Genomic DNA, 16162 nt, shown 5'->3' with positions numbered 1-16162 from the left:
CGTGCAACACACGTACATAGAAACTAGTATTATTTAAAAAGTGGGAAGTCCATAAGTTAAAAGTTAAATTATTAAAATGCCCTTTAAAAAAAAACTAATTAGTCTATTAATATAAATAAATAAATAAAAAGTTGTGCACATTTATTCTAAGCCAACGCTGGGATACGAACGGGTGTGTTCCACATCAAATACTGCCGCTTCAATGTAAATTCGTACGACATTAATTTCTTTGGCCAAAAGTTTCTTGGTTGTGAACTATTCTCCAGAAAGAAATTTATATCAAAGAATAAGAGATTGAAAAATAAGATGTTGTACAATACTTGTATTTTTCGTCTTGTACTTTTCTTTTCATGTACTCAAATTCTCATCCATTTGTATACTTCTATATACGGTTAAAATCGGGCCTACCCAATTTTACTATCTGATCGAGGCAAGGGAATTACATTGAAGGCCAGCTTTGTAGTGGATCAGACCGGAGCACAAAGACAATGTATCGAATTCGAGGGTCGAGGCTCCTATATATCTAGATCGAGGCCAGCAATGATCGAGATTAAATATGGCAGACTTCGAGAAAAGAGCGATAACGGAAAAGTGAGATATTCGTGACCGTTCGAAGATCACGCGGAAATTCCAGAACAGATCAAATCAAGGCCGGTTGCTTAGGCTAATCATGAGATTTACTTCCGTAATTGGAATTTTACCATAGATAGGATTCATCTGCTATATAAAGAGGGTTTTGATCATTTTGTAAGCATCTTACATTGACGCATATCAAAGCAATACAATACTTTCTAGCTTACATCTTACATTGATGCATATCAAAGCAATACAATACTTTCTAGCTTATATCCTTGTTCACCAGTTAGTCTGTTTCTTAACTATTCTGATCACCGATCAGTTCGAGGGCACTTAAGCTCGAGGGCTGAACCACGTTTCAAGACTGGTTTGCTTTATCTCATTGGTTATCTTTACTGCTAATCTTTACGTTTATGAGTTGGTATTAGGTCAAATCACTTATCCTTAAAACCACATTATAAGTTTAATTGTTATCCAATTTTTAGGGTAAACAACTTTGACTTTTTAATTTGGCACATATTTGTTTTTCACTCTTTACTTTTTAATTGGAAGAATAAATTTTTATGTAATTAGCTTAGATTTCAGTCAAACAGTCACAAAAGCAACAAAAGTGCGAAAGGATAATTGTAATAGGCAAAATTATAATCCAAATGTCTGAATGAAATTATCATATGGCCAATGCATGTCTCGTGAATGCCATTGCGGAAGTTACTTCCCAAGAGAACAATATCTTATTTTATTTCTGGAAATCCCCTTGCCCCTCTTCAACATGAGGCAACAGCTTTTGACTTGGATGGCAAAAGGCACAGTGTCAGGGTAATGAATTAAGAAGAAAATAACAACACCAACAACAAAAAACGGGTTCAACATTCTTAACCCTTCTCTTTTATTTGTTAAACTTCGTCTTGTGATTTTGGTAAAATTGATTTCTAAAAATGTCATCGCAGATTTTCTGGGATGATATCATAATATACATTATGCATTGTGTACATGTCAGCCTGTTATAATTAGGAAAAATATATGTTTGAAAGTTAAAATTGGCTTACATAGATACTAAATGTATGAAATCATTGAAAATTTACTTTGTGAGTAGTGTAACGATATAAATATGTTGTTTGGAAGAATAATATTTATATTTGAAAGTGTTTATGTTATTTTGAGATCAGTTGAATTTGTTTTTGGTTTAAAAAATGTGAGACATTATTTAGATGTTTTTGTGGTTTTCACTAAAGGTTAAAGATATAAATAGATATCTATTAATATATCTTTAAGTTATTGGGTTTTAAATTAACAATTCCCCTGCCCCATATCTATTTTCTCTCTCTCTTTCTATATATATATATATATATATATATATATATATATATATTCATCAGATAAATCAGGTAACTTGTAGAATTAATTGAGAACTTGAGATGTGCATAAGCTGGCCTGTCCATCATGGTAATTAAAAAAAAGGAATAATTCATCAGAGATAGTTAATTGGGACTGCTGGATAACGGAAAAGTATGAAGCAATGAGTGATACAGATACACCTATGAGCTTTTCTTCTCTTCAGATAGTTTTATGTTCATAATTTAGGAATTTTGAGAAGACTACTAAATTGATGAGATCGGTCGGCAACTTCGTCTCTCAAATGAGCTCTTCAATCATGTGCAGATCGTTTATTAGTAAAACGTCACCTGCAATTTATTTAGTATTAAAATAGGTCAATAAGTCTGGAATAGTGCAAGCAGGTAAAGAAGTTCCAACAAATTAGTACCACACATTTTAAGTGCAAGCAGGTGACGCAGTTGCCTTGGTCATCTCTGATTTACTGAAGTCCGTGAGTCATATTTAATGTATCTGGTTTATACTATTATAAATAAGAGTATTGCTAGCTTATTTATGTGTGGAGATTTTTAATAAAATATTTTCCGTCACTATCTAAGATATTTTTATTTTCTTTGGTGGTTGCAGCACAATGAACGAGCTTGTTGACAAATTGAACACTGCATATGACAGACATAGCAGGAGGAGTGGGCGAACTGCTTTTATTTGAAAATTTAAATATTACCAAGATTACCTTTTTGCTCTTATTGAATCTCCTTTGTAGCAGTAGCTACATGTTTTGCTGAGTTTAGGGATCCTATAGGAATCGAAGTACTGAGAAGTTTGCTTTTCTTTTGTCTCTCTGTAGTCGTAGTTGCCCATATATATAACCTTGATTCTTGTGGCACCATTATATAGGTGCGTTAAAGTGATAAGAGGATTTTGGCTTCAGAAGTTTTACTCAGTATGCTTGGGCCTATTGTTGCCCGGTAGTAGTAGTGTTCTGCAAGTACTAATTTAATTTGAGATTCTGGGCATGTGTTCTTCCTTTCCCGTAACCCAACCCTTTTAATACCAAGTTAATCTTCATCCTACTTTCTTGGTGAATGTTAGTCTTTCCTACCCTCAAAATTACTTTCAAATATGCATTTTTTTTCCTGTTGAAATGAATTTTAGTTTGATTTATACAAAACGTTATTAAAAAGTTGCCCTATCTTATCGAGTATGAGTTCTTCAAATCTTACAAGTTCACTTGAAGTGCAAAATAACACTCTTTTAATCTTGTTAATCAATCCAATTCTTTTGTGGTGATGACAAAAGGAACCCATTGCGATCAAAGATAATGTTTGAATATGACAGACTGCAAATAAGCTAACGCATTTCTCTTGAAAGTTGAGAAGAGATCCTTTTTAACAAGATAATATCCATTGCAATTTAAAGGGTTTATACAACAGAGAATGATAAAGCAAGATAATCGTAACATTACAATTCAGGCTGCAAATAAGCATAACGTACATCACAGTGAAGTTGTATTTTAGACAAACTAAGTACAAAGTAGAGAACAAAACTCGGCCAACTTGACCAGTGGGAGGTCCTTCTTCAATTCGACTCTACCATAAGTGGAAGGAAATTCACAACTGTGATTAAAAGGTTATCTAACATAACGTCCAAGACAAGAGATAAGCTTTGCAATTTGGACCAAGGGACACCTCTGAGCTTATCTATCCAGTGGATAGAGAAGTGTTCCGTTGTTGGCTGTAACTTTAAATTCTTGACACTCTTGGGCAGAAATAATTCAAGATATTGTAAATCAAAAACATCAAGTATGTTCCCTCGAATTTTTATGGACAGGGATTGCAGGAAATATAAGAGCTCATAAGGTTTACCAACAAAGGAAACCAGGGAGAAGTCACACAGTACAGAAGCAACTTTTTGTTGGTGTAAGCACAATGGACTTCCAATTATCTTGACAGTTCTGTTTTCTGAAAGTAATGATAATGAACAGAGTTAATAAATGGCAAGTGCAAAAGCTCAAAGTTCAGTTTTCTATACCCAGACAGCCTAAGAAAGATCGTCGAAAGTGAATGAAATTTTTTTTAATAAAAGATTAGCAGATAAATGAATTGGCTCCCAAATATATTTATACACCACAAGTTACTTAAGCTAACAAATCTGCTTTTGGAAGTTGAAATGTAATGGCTCAAGTGAACTATTACAATTAAGTAAAATTTATTTTTGCAGAGAGAATTCCAGGATAATAGCGTTTTAATCCATATACAAGACCCCCTCTAATTGAGTTTCTCAAACTATATCTCTAATAACAAAAAACTTACACATCTCATAAAAATTTATGCACTCTTTTTATAAAACAACATAAGTTTGGGCCCGGGCTCAGCACGGGCCATTCTACACTAGTATATATAGAAGCCGCTTGGGAAGCATGTCGGGGTCGTCATGCCTGCTTACCAAGGGCTACTTTGGTCTTTTACAAAAATTTTGCTGAAAACTACACGTGTAGAGCAACTTGACGGGTGGTGTGATGTGAGAACTCCCCGCTGCATATATGTCAGCAAGAAAGAGGATGAACAAAGGCAGATTATTTTTTTTCTCTGCTTCATCTTCAGATTTCGTTTTATCTTAAATTGATCGATTTTGCTGCTACTTTCGACATCACCGGTTAATCGAAGGTCAGTCACTTTCCTCCCAAGGTTTTATCACCAAGAGATCTGTAAAATCTCAATGCTAAATCGTGTTTTAGGGACGCTTCTTCTGCTGATTTTGTGTGGGAATCTAAGCTGCCTTTGAATTATTTATGCTAAGTTTGTCGACCCAATTATTTTGATGGTGGCACAAAGGTCCGATCTTTACCCTTCTTATATTACATCTTTATTATGGGAAAAGTATTCATTGTTAATTCCCAATTTATTTGTGGGATATACTGGGTTTTTTGTTGTTGTAATTTCCAATTTATTTGCATATATGGGGTTTTGTTGATATCCTTTGAATTTTCTTGAAAGATAGAATTTGTTTGATAGGAAAATAAGAAAAGTTATGTTGAAAATGATTGAACAAAATTTAGGTGAAATGGGTTTGTCTATTTTAAAGGAAATACCTATGGTATATGCGTTTTCTGATTAAAAATTTTGTATAATTGTTGAGATTGGAACAGATAATCTAAAGTTTTATATTTTGTTTTAAAGATGAGTTTTAATATCATCTTTTATTTTTCTGTTTCGCTTTGCTCTATAAGTGTTTGACAAAATTCTTCAATGAATCAGGCCTTCGACTAGACTTTTATTATTATCTTTCGATTAATTTATTGCTTTCCATAGAAAGAAGGGGCTGGTAATTTGAGTTTAGGTACATCATGGGGGTTGATGATTCCATATTCCGCCAATTGGTTTTCAAATGTGCTTGATTTTCGCTATTAAGAATTCATTTTCATGGTTCGGCAGTAAACTCTTTTGCCCAGGCAGAATCTGGAGTGGTTAAGTTTTTCTCGGTTTGGTGAGTTTTTCCAAAATAAAAATATTTCCATCTTAGATGCTCGTATTCATGCTACACATGCATGTCCCATTGTGAATTACATATTAATATTAAATTATGCTCTTGTACTGTTTCGTATACATAATAACATATATTGAAATTTATACGTAAATCATGGAATGTGAGGTCAACCATATTCTCATTATTATTTACAACCCTAAAGGTTTACGTTGAGAAAGGAGCGCTTATAGAGTAGTGTTATGTGTCTCATATATTATAGTAAAGCCAACTAACAACTGAAGAAACAAAAAATATTGAAAAAAATTACTCTTTGATAGAATATTTATTGTTTAGTGTAATTAGTACATAGATGATGAATCGTTTTGACGTGAGATCTTTAGCATTGTTTCATTCAAAGAAATTTTAACTCATTTAGTAAACATTGTGCATACTAAAATGTTTTACTCGATAATGGAGTTATTGCCCGAAAAGAGTACAAAATATGAAAAAAGATAAACTATTAACAAATGAAAGATAAGTTAAAAGTACAAAAGCTCTCATAAAAACTGTTCATTTGATTTACTATATAGCTAGATAAGTTAATGTAATTATGCAATTTCTAATTTCAAAATGTAGGTTTGATCAACTATTACTTTATCATGAGATTTTGTTAAAAATGCCTATGAAATTTCTTTAAAAAAATAAAAGATAATAAACCAATCAACCACACCATTCAAAAAATACCGAAATTGATAATGTATATGTTTCCTGCACATATCAAACTTTACTTTTGATATAAAGCTAATGAGACTTAATTTGTTGCTTTTAAATCCAAACTTAGTACATATTTTCTAATAGATTTCTTTTGTAGCTTAATTTCTCCCTAACACTATTTGTTCGAGTCAGCGTTAATGTACATTTTCTATTGGTTTCCTTTATAGATTAGTTGCTCAAGGGGAAATGTAATTTGCTATTAATTTTTTTTCTATTTTACCAAAAGGAATATTTTACTAAATCATGTATTATATGACGTGGTATACACGTACAACGCACGTGCCGAGAGACTAGTAATATAATAAAAATGCGTCTAAAATTAGATGAGAAAAGTGTCTGGAAAATATTGTCACACCCCCTTTTTAACCAAACCTTACTAAACCCTCTTAAAATAATAAAACGATTTAGTAAAAGCTTGAAAAAGGTTTTCAATTTGAAAAGTGACAAAATTGTGTGTTCAAAAGGATTAACTCAGAGTCGCCACCTAATAAAAGAAAAATAAAAATAAAAATAAAATACTGCAAGCTCTACTTTTGGCCTCCAAATATAAGTACTACGGGGCATTCCCGGAATAAAATATATACAAGTCCTTCGGGGCATTCCTCGGATAAATTTAACTAAGGGAACGACCTCTCGCCTCGAAACTAACAAAATTCCTAAGGCTTGCTTACCCAAGTGTGGTCGGCCTAAGCATGCTACTAGCGATTAGAACAATAAAATAAAATAGTGAACATGTTCTCTAAATTTCAATTCTGTTTTCTTTAAGATCCCAACTCCCCGGCCAAATCATCAAGCAAGCATTAATATGGATCCAACAAAACGACACAGCAGAAAGCATTCAAAACAACTGAAGAGACAAAATGAAGGAAAGTTGAAACAACTAATAATGGTAAAATGGATCAGAAGCATCGGAAGAGCCATTAAAGACTTCCCAACACCCCGAGTCCTTATTAAATCCTCAACTTTGCTGCGGCCCCATCCCGAAAGGCTCATAATTTAATCACACAAAATAATCGATCCACGTCTTTTTTACTCCAACATTTATCAAGTTACCCCAACAAAATACTAAGATGATTCATATGGCAGCACACTCCTTAATCTCCTGGGACTGAAAATACTTTCTAATCTACTAGAAGTAACATTACTACTGCATGAAGGATTAATTTTAAACTAAAAAGATCTCTTCGTCTCATTTTAATTCCACATAACGCTCATTTACAAAGCAAACTTTCAATCATAACTTGAACCAAAGAAATACTTCAAACACATCAAGCTAGATACATCGACAACCAAACGAGACAAAATTCAGAAGGAAGTCAGAAAAGACTCAGTGAAGCCACGAATGGACTTGTTAACAGCCTATTAAACTTTCCAATCAGATCATTTCAGTTCCTTGACTTACCCTTCCTGTTCTCAGTTCCTTAAGGCCGTATGATCAGATTCTAATAATAGAAGAAAACAAGAACAAGTTATTATTTATTTTCAGAGGAAGGCCAACCAATTAAGGCATTGACAAACATGCATATGACTCCAACAGCTCGGTTATGATTTATATAGGTTAACACTAAGTCACTCGTACTAGAAAATCAAAAAACTAGACGGAAGACGCGAGAATACACGTCGCTGATTCAAATTCATTTTACAGTTACAACGCCTAATAGACCATCTGTTTCAAATTGAGAATATCTTAACTCAAGAAATACTTCAACACCATAATAACGGTTAAAAGCATTCAAGGCATAGAAAAAAAAACCATTCGGATCAACTATCACTAACCGAGCATGCTTAAACCAATCAAACAGTGAGATCAGAGAATTCCAATGAAACAGCGAAGAACAAACTATATTCCTATTTCTAGCAGCCAAACCAACATACGAGCAGTACGACGGAACACAACAATCGACTAAACAGAGCAGAACAGTATGAGCAACATACGAGCAGCACGAGCAGAACAGAATCGCACGCTAAGAGAAGTCATCCAACATATCCAAGCGGAAACAGACTGGAAAACATGGACACTGAAGCATGAAAATGAAACAGAACACAAGTAACAGACGAAGATCCAATCTAACTAAAATCACACACGACAGGGAAGACAAAAATGAACCTGTTGAAGCTTAAGCTTTCGATAGAACAGAAGATTCGGCGTATACAAAGCTTTTACTCCAAATTCCAGCAAAATAACAGCAATATCGCGAACCAGTAGCAGGACAAAACAGCAACGAAAATGGATTTGGAACCACGAACAAGAACCTCACGAGCAGTCAACGGACATTAACTAAACTCCATTCTTGTTGAACAAATCAGAGGCTAATATACTTTTTTTTTTAATATTTTCTAGCCCTCTCGTTTTCCGAACTCTCTCTTCTCTGATTTTTCTTCGAAAATTCTCTCCAAAAAAAACCCCCGAATTCCTCTGATTTCTCTCTTTTTATAGTTCGAAATCGAACAAATGGAGGGTCTAGATTGACATTCATTCAATCTACGGCCCCCATTCATTCGATTCGAACTTGGAGAGCAAGAAAACGCGTAGAAATGATGAAGCTTCGTACGGAGTGTGACGTGGAAGAAGGAGAGAGGAGCAGGGGAGGGGACCAGCGGATTCGGGGTGTCTCTGGCGGGTTTGGGTGGGCAGAGATGGGTGAGGGTGGCGGATGGTCTTGAGAGCTAGGGTTTGGGGATTTAGGGTTAAAGTTGGGTTTAATGTGGGTGTAGGGGAATTAAGGTGGGCCGTTGGATGAGAGAAAATGGATGGTTGAGATTTAAGGTATAAACGGGGCAGGTCCGATGGGTTATGGGTTAGGGGATTGGGGCTGCTGATTTGGGCTTCCTCTGGTCAAAATTAGGCTTCAAATTTGGATTTCAACTCTTTTAAAATCCCTAAATAAATAAAACTTGAACCTTTCTTTTTAAAAAAATGATTTAAAATTAATTATAATTAATTAAAGTAAAATATATCATACTATGAAACTATATTTTTTATATATCATTTTTATATAAATTGTTATATTCAAAAATAAAATTGAAAATCATAGTAACAACGAAAATATATTGCTATAAAAATATTAATAATCTAAACAAAATAGAAATAAGATAAAACATGAAACTATTTTTGTATTTTTTAATTTTGTGCCTTAAAAATAGAATTAAATTTAATAATAAAATGAAATCCTATAGAAATAAGCTCAAACAAAAATACTAGGACTATTAAGGGTAATTCTAATGCGTGGGTCAAAAATTACATGTCTACAAATATCAAGAATGACATGATTGAAAATGTGAAACGATGTAACATATTAATTAGAAAAAAAGTATATATTAATAAAATATGAATGCACATAATAACGAATAAAGATTGTATTAACAGATAAAGGATACGTATTAGCAAATGAAACTTCTAAAAAACTAGAATTGATGGAACAAATGTTTAGAGGAATTTCCCTCACGATTTTATACTATTAGCTAAGTCAATGGAAGAAGTTATTCACAAATTGACAAGTTTGATCAAAATATCACATAAGACTGATTAATAATTATTTACGAGTTCTAGCCTACTCAAGTTAAGCTAGTTAGCTTAAATCAATTAAATGTGTATGAATCGAGTTAATCAAACCAATTATAAGAGCGCGTCTAAATGTCTAAGAATATGATGTGAACTATTATTAGCTAAGGTAAAACTGCTAAATTGTTATAAATAATTATCTAGTGGTGGATGTCCATAAACCCTAAAGGAGTAATACCCACTATTCTTCTCCATTATCTCCATAACTCCCACTACTTCATTACTTATGGAGTTATGATTGTAACTCTCATACCTCCATAACCTCCACATGATCTTCCTCCATGTCTCAAATGTTTAATGTTATGTTTATGACATTCTTTTGTATACCTCTATGTAATACTATAAATAGAGGATGAGAAGTAATATTGTACACACTTAAATACATGGAAGAAATAAGAATTTCTTCTCTATTACTCTAGGCATTCTTGTCTATTTTCTTGTTTTATTACTTTAAGCTAAGTTTCGTAACACGTTTTCAGCATGAAGGGCTCATTTTGTAATCTTCTATCAAGATTATATGGTAGGTGCTCTTTAACTTCCATGGCATTGGCCAATACCAATTTGGCGGCAAGGTAAGTAAATACTGTGAGCACGTTTCATATCCAAGGAAAAGAAAAAGGTAAGTAGATACTTTCTTTTGCTAAATGATGCCTATGGTCGTTGTCATTACATGAATAGCCAATCTATTCAAGAACATCTCTGTAAGTTATTGTTCATCTCTATTGTTGGCAAGTATATTAATTTTGATAGTTGTTCATAAGTTCTTGCCAAGACACCTTAGAAAATGATATCGCATGTTTTTCTATTTTAGTTTGAAATACATACATCTTTTTTTAATAGTAGGTATTGTGGTTAAAATTTTCAGAATTGTGTAGTGCGACATCATCATATTTGGAAGCTATATTTTAGCTTTCTAAACAGAAAATTCACTAGAAACTAACAGGGCTTTAAAATTGGTAATTAATGCCTAAGAAGGAGAGATCTGACAAAATAACAATGAAAGTATTGGTTAGGGTTGAGTTCTGCTCATTTATACTTGCATCAATCTTTGAAATAAGAGTTTACATGCACGTTTTCAATTATGTTTGTTGTATACATTTGACTATGATCAAACCTTATTCTTTATACGTAAGCAACCAAGGAACCTTTAGTTCATTCGTGAAATTCATATGTTATATAGCTGTTGCATATTCATATTAATATTAATCTAGTGCATGTAGATTACTACATACTTGTATCATTGTAAATAAAATCAAGAATATTTGGACACAAGATCGGGTAGAGATCTACGTCTACATCATTATGGACCAATCAAAGTGGTAATACTTTTTAAAGGCTCAAGGGTGAGTCATAGTGCATTTTGGTCTATTATGACATTAGACAAGAGTAAGACGGTGGGTTCAAGTCCCAACGCACCATGAGAATAAGACATTGGGTTCAAGTTCCAGCATATTAAGGCTTAACACGCTATTATGAGAATAAAACATCATATATAAGTTTTGATGCACATGATGAGGTAAGACGTTGGGTTTGAGTCCCAACGTATTAGGGCCTAAAACGCCTTTATATGGGTAAGGCATTGGGTTTGAGTCCCAATGGACCATATTGATGATATAATGATAACTAAAGAAAAATAATGTATTTTTTATGAAAAAACATGGATCTTGTCCCACTTGATTTGCTCCATTCTTAAAGCGAATGTGATAGAGGTTCATAATAAGTTTAAATGAAGACAAGTGGTTGACTAATATACGTGGGCGTGCCAAAGATCAAAATAATAATAGTCATCATTATGGTAATTGTAAAAAGGAGAACAATAAGGGTTCTCAAAATATTACTTCAAAATGTGAAGGTGATGTTTGCCATCAATGTGGTATGAAAATAATAAGCATCCCCATATGATTATAGTCCACTTGAAGAGAATGTGACTTGTGATATGCATTGTAAATGCAGGCTTATTCCTGAAAGTAAATGTTGAAATATATATGTAATAAAAATTATGCATAAGAATGTGCTTATGCATGGTTGGATAAATACTACAGCTCACCTCTTGGGAGGTTTGAGAGAAAGAAAGATAATGCATATTACTGTGTGGTTACATGAATATGTCATTGATCGCGTACACGTGGTACGACAAAAAATATTTTGTCAGGCCTTATAAAAAGTTATTAAAGGCAAAAGTAAAGCAAGAACTGGTTTTGCTTATGATGATTTTGACCTTGACAATTAGTATGATATAATTTCCTCCATGAAGGAGACATTCACTATATGGATGGTGTGACAAAAGATCTTGTAGTACAAAATTAATTAAGAGCTTCGGAAAAGCTAATTTATTACTACTTGGATAAATGAAATTGTCCATGACATCTTTTATTCTTTCATGGTAGCGTGGTAGCTCGTACCTTATATATAGTTTCTTGACAGTCTTGTCGTCCCATGTTATGTATGTTCATGCCATTATCTTTTATTGTTGGTTGTTCATGATCCACGTCTACCATTTATATTGATCTCGTCGGCCCTTAAAGATAATAAGGAAGATTAGATAAAATGTACGTTGGTGCTCGACAAGTATGGTCGGGTGCTAGTTATGACCCTCCAATTTGGGTCGTGAGAATGTCCTTACTCCACGATTGCAATAATCCTACACTATAATTCAACTAAATCTTCCATAAGCTCAAGTGGCACCAGTCATAAAATACTCCAAATCATATGCTAAGCGAATATTCGTCCTTGTGACAGTCGTTTGAACTTTCTCAAGCGATTCGAACTCGAATTGAAACACATATATCCCACTGGTAGAAAGAAAACTTCTCTAAAAAACATCATAAAGATCACACATCCGTAGACCACCCCGCATGATCACCTTACCTGCTCAGCCTCAAACTGGCATCTCACTATGACCCTATCATGGTTGCAACTATTGTACAATTGCTAAATCCTCCCTAGTATGAACTCGTCAACAAGACATAAGAATGACATACTCAGCCCGGAAGAGTCTATTATTGCATATAGGTAATGTTAGTTAATATTATTCATTGAAGATTTCAACTTTTGTGTATTGTTTGGTTGATCAGGTAAAGGGGAATTTGTGACTTGTTCCAAACACACGAATTCAGAGCTGTTTTTTGCAGTTTTAGGAGATCTAGGGCAGTTTGGAATCATAACAAGGGCAAGAATTTTATTAGAGAAAGCACCAACTAGAGTAAGTGTAAGTGTGTGTGTGTATATATATATATATATATGTTCTTCTTCAATTATAGATTTTCTAAGTTAGTACTAATATCTTTCATTTAATTTCTGGGGTTTTTTTAGGTGCAGATAATTTATAAACGTGATTTTTCTTTTGTTGTAATGTAGGTGAAATGGGTGAGAATTATGTATTCTGATTTCTCAAAATTCACAAGAGACCAAGAACATCTCATCTCAATAGAGGGCCTGGACTATGTAGAAGGATCTCTCATGATGATGAATCACAGTCCTCCAAATAACTGGAGATCTTCCTTTTTCTCACCTTCTAATCAAACCAAAATAGCTTCCTTGTTATCAAAAAATGACATTATCTACTGCTTAGAAATGGTCAAGTACTATGATGATCAAAGTGCTAACACAATTGATGAGGTATTAATATATTGCTATTGTATCTACACTGAAAATACACAATCTAAATCTTCAATGAACATTTTTACTCCATTTGTCCCAATTTATGTGATGAAGTCGGATTTCAAGAGTGAAATTATTAATGTTTTATGCAGGAAATGCAGAAATTACTTGAAGGGTTGAACTTTATGCCTGGATTCATATTCACAAGAGATGCAACCTTTATGGATTTTCTCAATAGAGTTAGAAGTGGGGAGGTAGAGCTGCAATCAAAAGGTCTATGAGATGTTCCTCATCCATGGCTCAATCTTTTTGTACCAAAGTCCACTATCATGGATTTCAATGTTGGTGTCTTTGTGGATATCATTCTTAGACAAAACAAGGCCACTGGACCCATCCTTGTCTACCCAACAAGCAGGAATAAGTACTCACTTCTAAACCTTCCTTTACATATATAGTATAAACAATTATACATACTTTTTACTATATTATTAGATATTTTAACGTGTTGTAGCAAGAACCGGTCTGAAATTTTGGAGCAATGGTAAAGTGTGACATACGGGTCACCGGTTCATCAATCAGTGACGATGCGTGGTGTATCAAGATAATCTACCTACATTACACTCTCTAGGGTGTGACCCTTTTCTTTAAAATTTTGTAGCAAGCAACCTATCTTATTTATCAAGTTACTAATCTAGAGTTTATGAACATTTACATATAATAATTTCTTTAAGTGACCTAATAATTGTCTTAAATATATGTATAAAAGTGAAACTATTACTTAATTGACAGGTGGGATGAAAGAATGTCAGCAGTGATACCAGAAGAGGAGGATATATTCTATTGTGTGGGGCTACTGTATTCGGGTGGTTTTGATGACTGGGAGATTTTGGATGGCCTAAATGAAAAAATCCTAAAGTACTGTAATAAAAAAGGCCTCAAGATCAAGCAGTACCTTCCACATTACAAAACCAAGGAGGATTGGATGAAACATTTTGGTGAAAAGTGGAACACTTTCCAACAAAGGAAGATCCAGTTTGATCCTAAGATGATTCTATCACCAGGACAGAGAATCTTTACTTTTACTTCTTTTTAGTAAAACAAATTGGATAAAAGTGATAGAAGACAAATCCACACTGTGATGGTAATTCTTTTTCCGTGCATGTATTACATGTATTGAGCTACTTAGCATATTAGATGCATCGATATATTTTTTGATTTTTTAGATGATATATGAAGTAGAGCCTTAGCTTTTCACAACTTTTAGTAAATCCTTCTGATTTTACGAGGTTGAGCAAATGAAGAAATTCTTTTAATGATCTTCGTTAATTCCAGCTAACCAAAAAAATTAAGGAAATAATAGAATGCTTGTTTTTTCTTCTACAGAAATTATTTCGACAAAACACATATTTCTCACGAGGGACACACAATGAAAAATGTAAGCTTTAATTTATTGTTAATAAATTATTGAGAGGTCAGATCAAGAATTTTTAGTATATGGTACACTATTAAAGAAAGGAGAAAAAAGAAATATTAAATAGGAATTGATCTATATTCCTTCGGATAAAAATTTAACATCCAGTCAAATGCATCATTCAGCTTCTTTAAAGCATGGGAACCAACAAAATAGTGTTAGAGTAATTCTAGAAAATATGTAAAATACCTAATTTGGCTGACAGAGCATAAGTGCACGTTCACCCTAACAAGTAAATTTGTCTCTTTGTCGTTCACTAAACTCTGCGGCTGAAAGTTAATGTTCATGCATGGACTAATTAATTAGATAGAGAATTGAGAAAGCAAATATTAATTAAATAAGTGTAATTTAGATTAATGATTATGCCTGGAGGTGGCTGGCAGCCTGGCACCATGCTAGATTCTCTGCCTTCCCGAATAGTGATACACTGTATGTATAATTATAAAGGTTGCCTTTTTTTTTCTTTGTAACTGATCACTTTTTTCGAATCCAACAGTAAATTTTTATTTTGTCCTGACTATTGAGTTTAACAGATTAATTTTTCTCTTCCCCCACCATCTCTACGGCCCTTTTGTTTTGGAAAATGGACTCTTTTGGAATGAGCTTTTTACCTCGTTATAGGACTTAGCTGACACAAATTTAAATTTAAAAATAGAAAATTACCAGCTATGTCCATTTATAGGTAGCTCATTACAGAAATTGGTCAATTGATAAAATATTACTAATATTAGCCAAATTAGCCAATTAGCTATTCGTAGCAAAAAAAATATTAAATTTTTGCTTTGTTTTGAATGAGTGTTATTAGAATAGATGGGGCACAACTTAAGGAGCTTAAATCTCAGTTTTGGGATGATTTGGTGAAGTTTTGAGGTAGTTTGAATTGAAAATTCGGTAAAAACTAAACATGAAAAAAATGATATATGCATCACACTGTGTATCATTTGTGTATCACATATGTATCTATTGTGTATCACATATATATCCATGTATACCTATGTGTGAGATATATGCGTGATACATGTTTGATACACTTTTTTGAACTCGATTTAATTACGAATTTTGATACAAAACTAGTCCAAATCACCTCCAATCTTTCTCAAATTTTGTATATTGACTTATCTATATATTTTCAATGGATTTCAACTATACCCATTGAAAAAGTTCCTTTTTTGTTTAGATTTTTGGAATATTATATATATTTTTGGTATTTCATCACCTTATTTGCTACCTCATCCATAAAATTTACTTTCCGTCTTGTATCTAGTGTTTCTAATCACGCTTAAAAATATGGAAGGTGATTTTTGCATGTTAATCTTTGAGAGAAAAAACCCTATTATTTGGTTTTTCAATTTTTATTTGCTAATTTTGGTAAGTCTATGATT

The 16162-nt window shown here is 33.2% G+C and overlaps 1 long non-coding RNA gene and 1 pseudogene across 1 annotated transcript; one reads left to right on the top strand and one right to left on the bottom strand.

The window, feature by feature from the left end:
* Positions 1-3876: 3876 nt before the first annotated feature.
* On the top strand, positions 3877-14538 carry LOC107804575 (cytokinin dehydrogenase 3-like; annotated as a pseudogene).
* LOC107804576 (uncharacterized) lies at positions 5690-9183 on the bottom strand. The gene is made up of 2 exons (XR_001652271.2): positions 8255-9183; positions 5690-7589 (listed from the first exon to the last, which is right to left on the bottom strand). It is a non-coding gene; the product is annotated as an uncharacterized LOC107804576 (long non-coding RNA).
* Positions 14539-16162: the final 1624 nt, after the last annotated feature.

Source organism: Nicotiana tabacum, chromosome 11 (genome assembly GCF_000715075.1).
Source record: "Nicotiana tabacum cultivar K326 chromosome 11, ASM71507v2, whole genome shotgun sequence".
Taxonomy (NCBI): domain Eukaryota; kingdom Viridiplantae; phylum Streptophyta; class Magnoliopsida; order Solanales; family Solanaceae; genus Nicotiana; species Nicotiana tabacum.
This window is presented reverse-complemented; position numbering and strand designations above follow the sequence as displayed.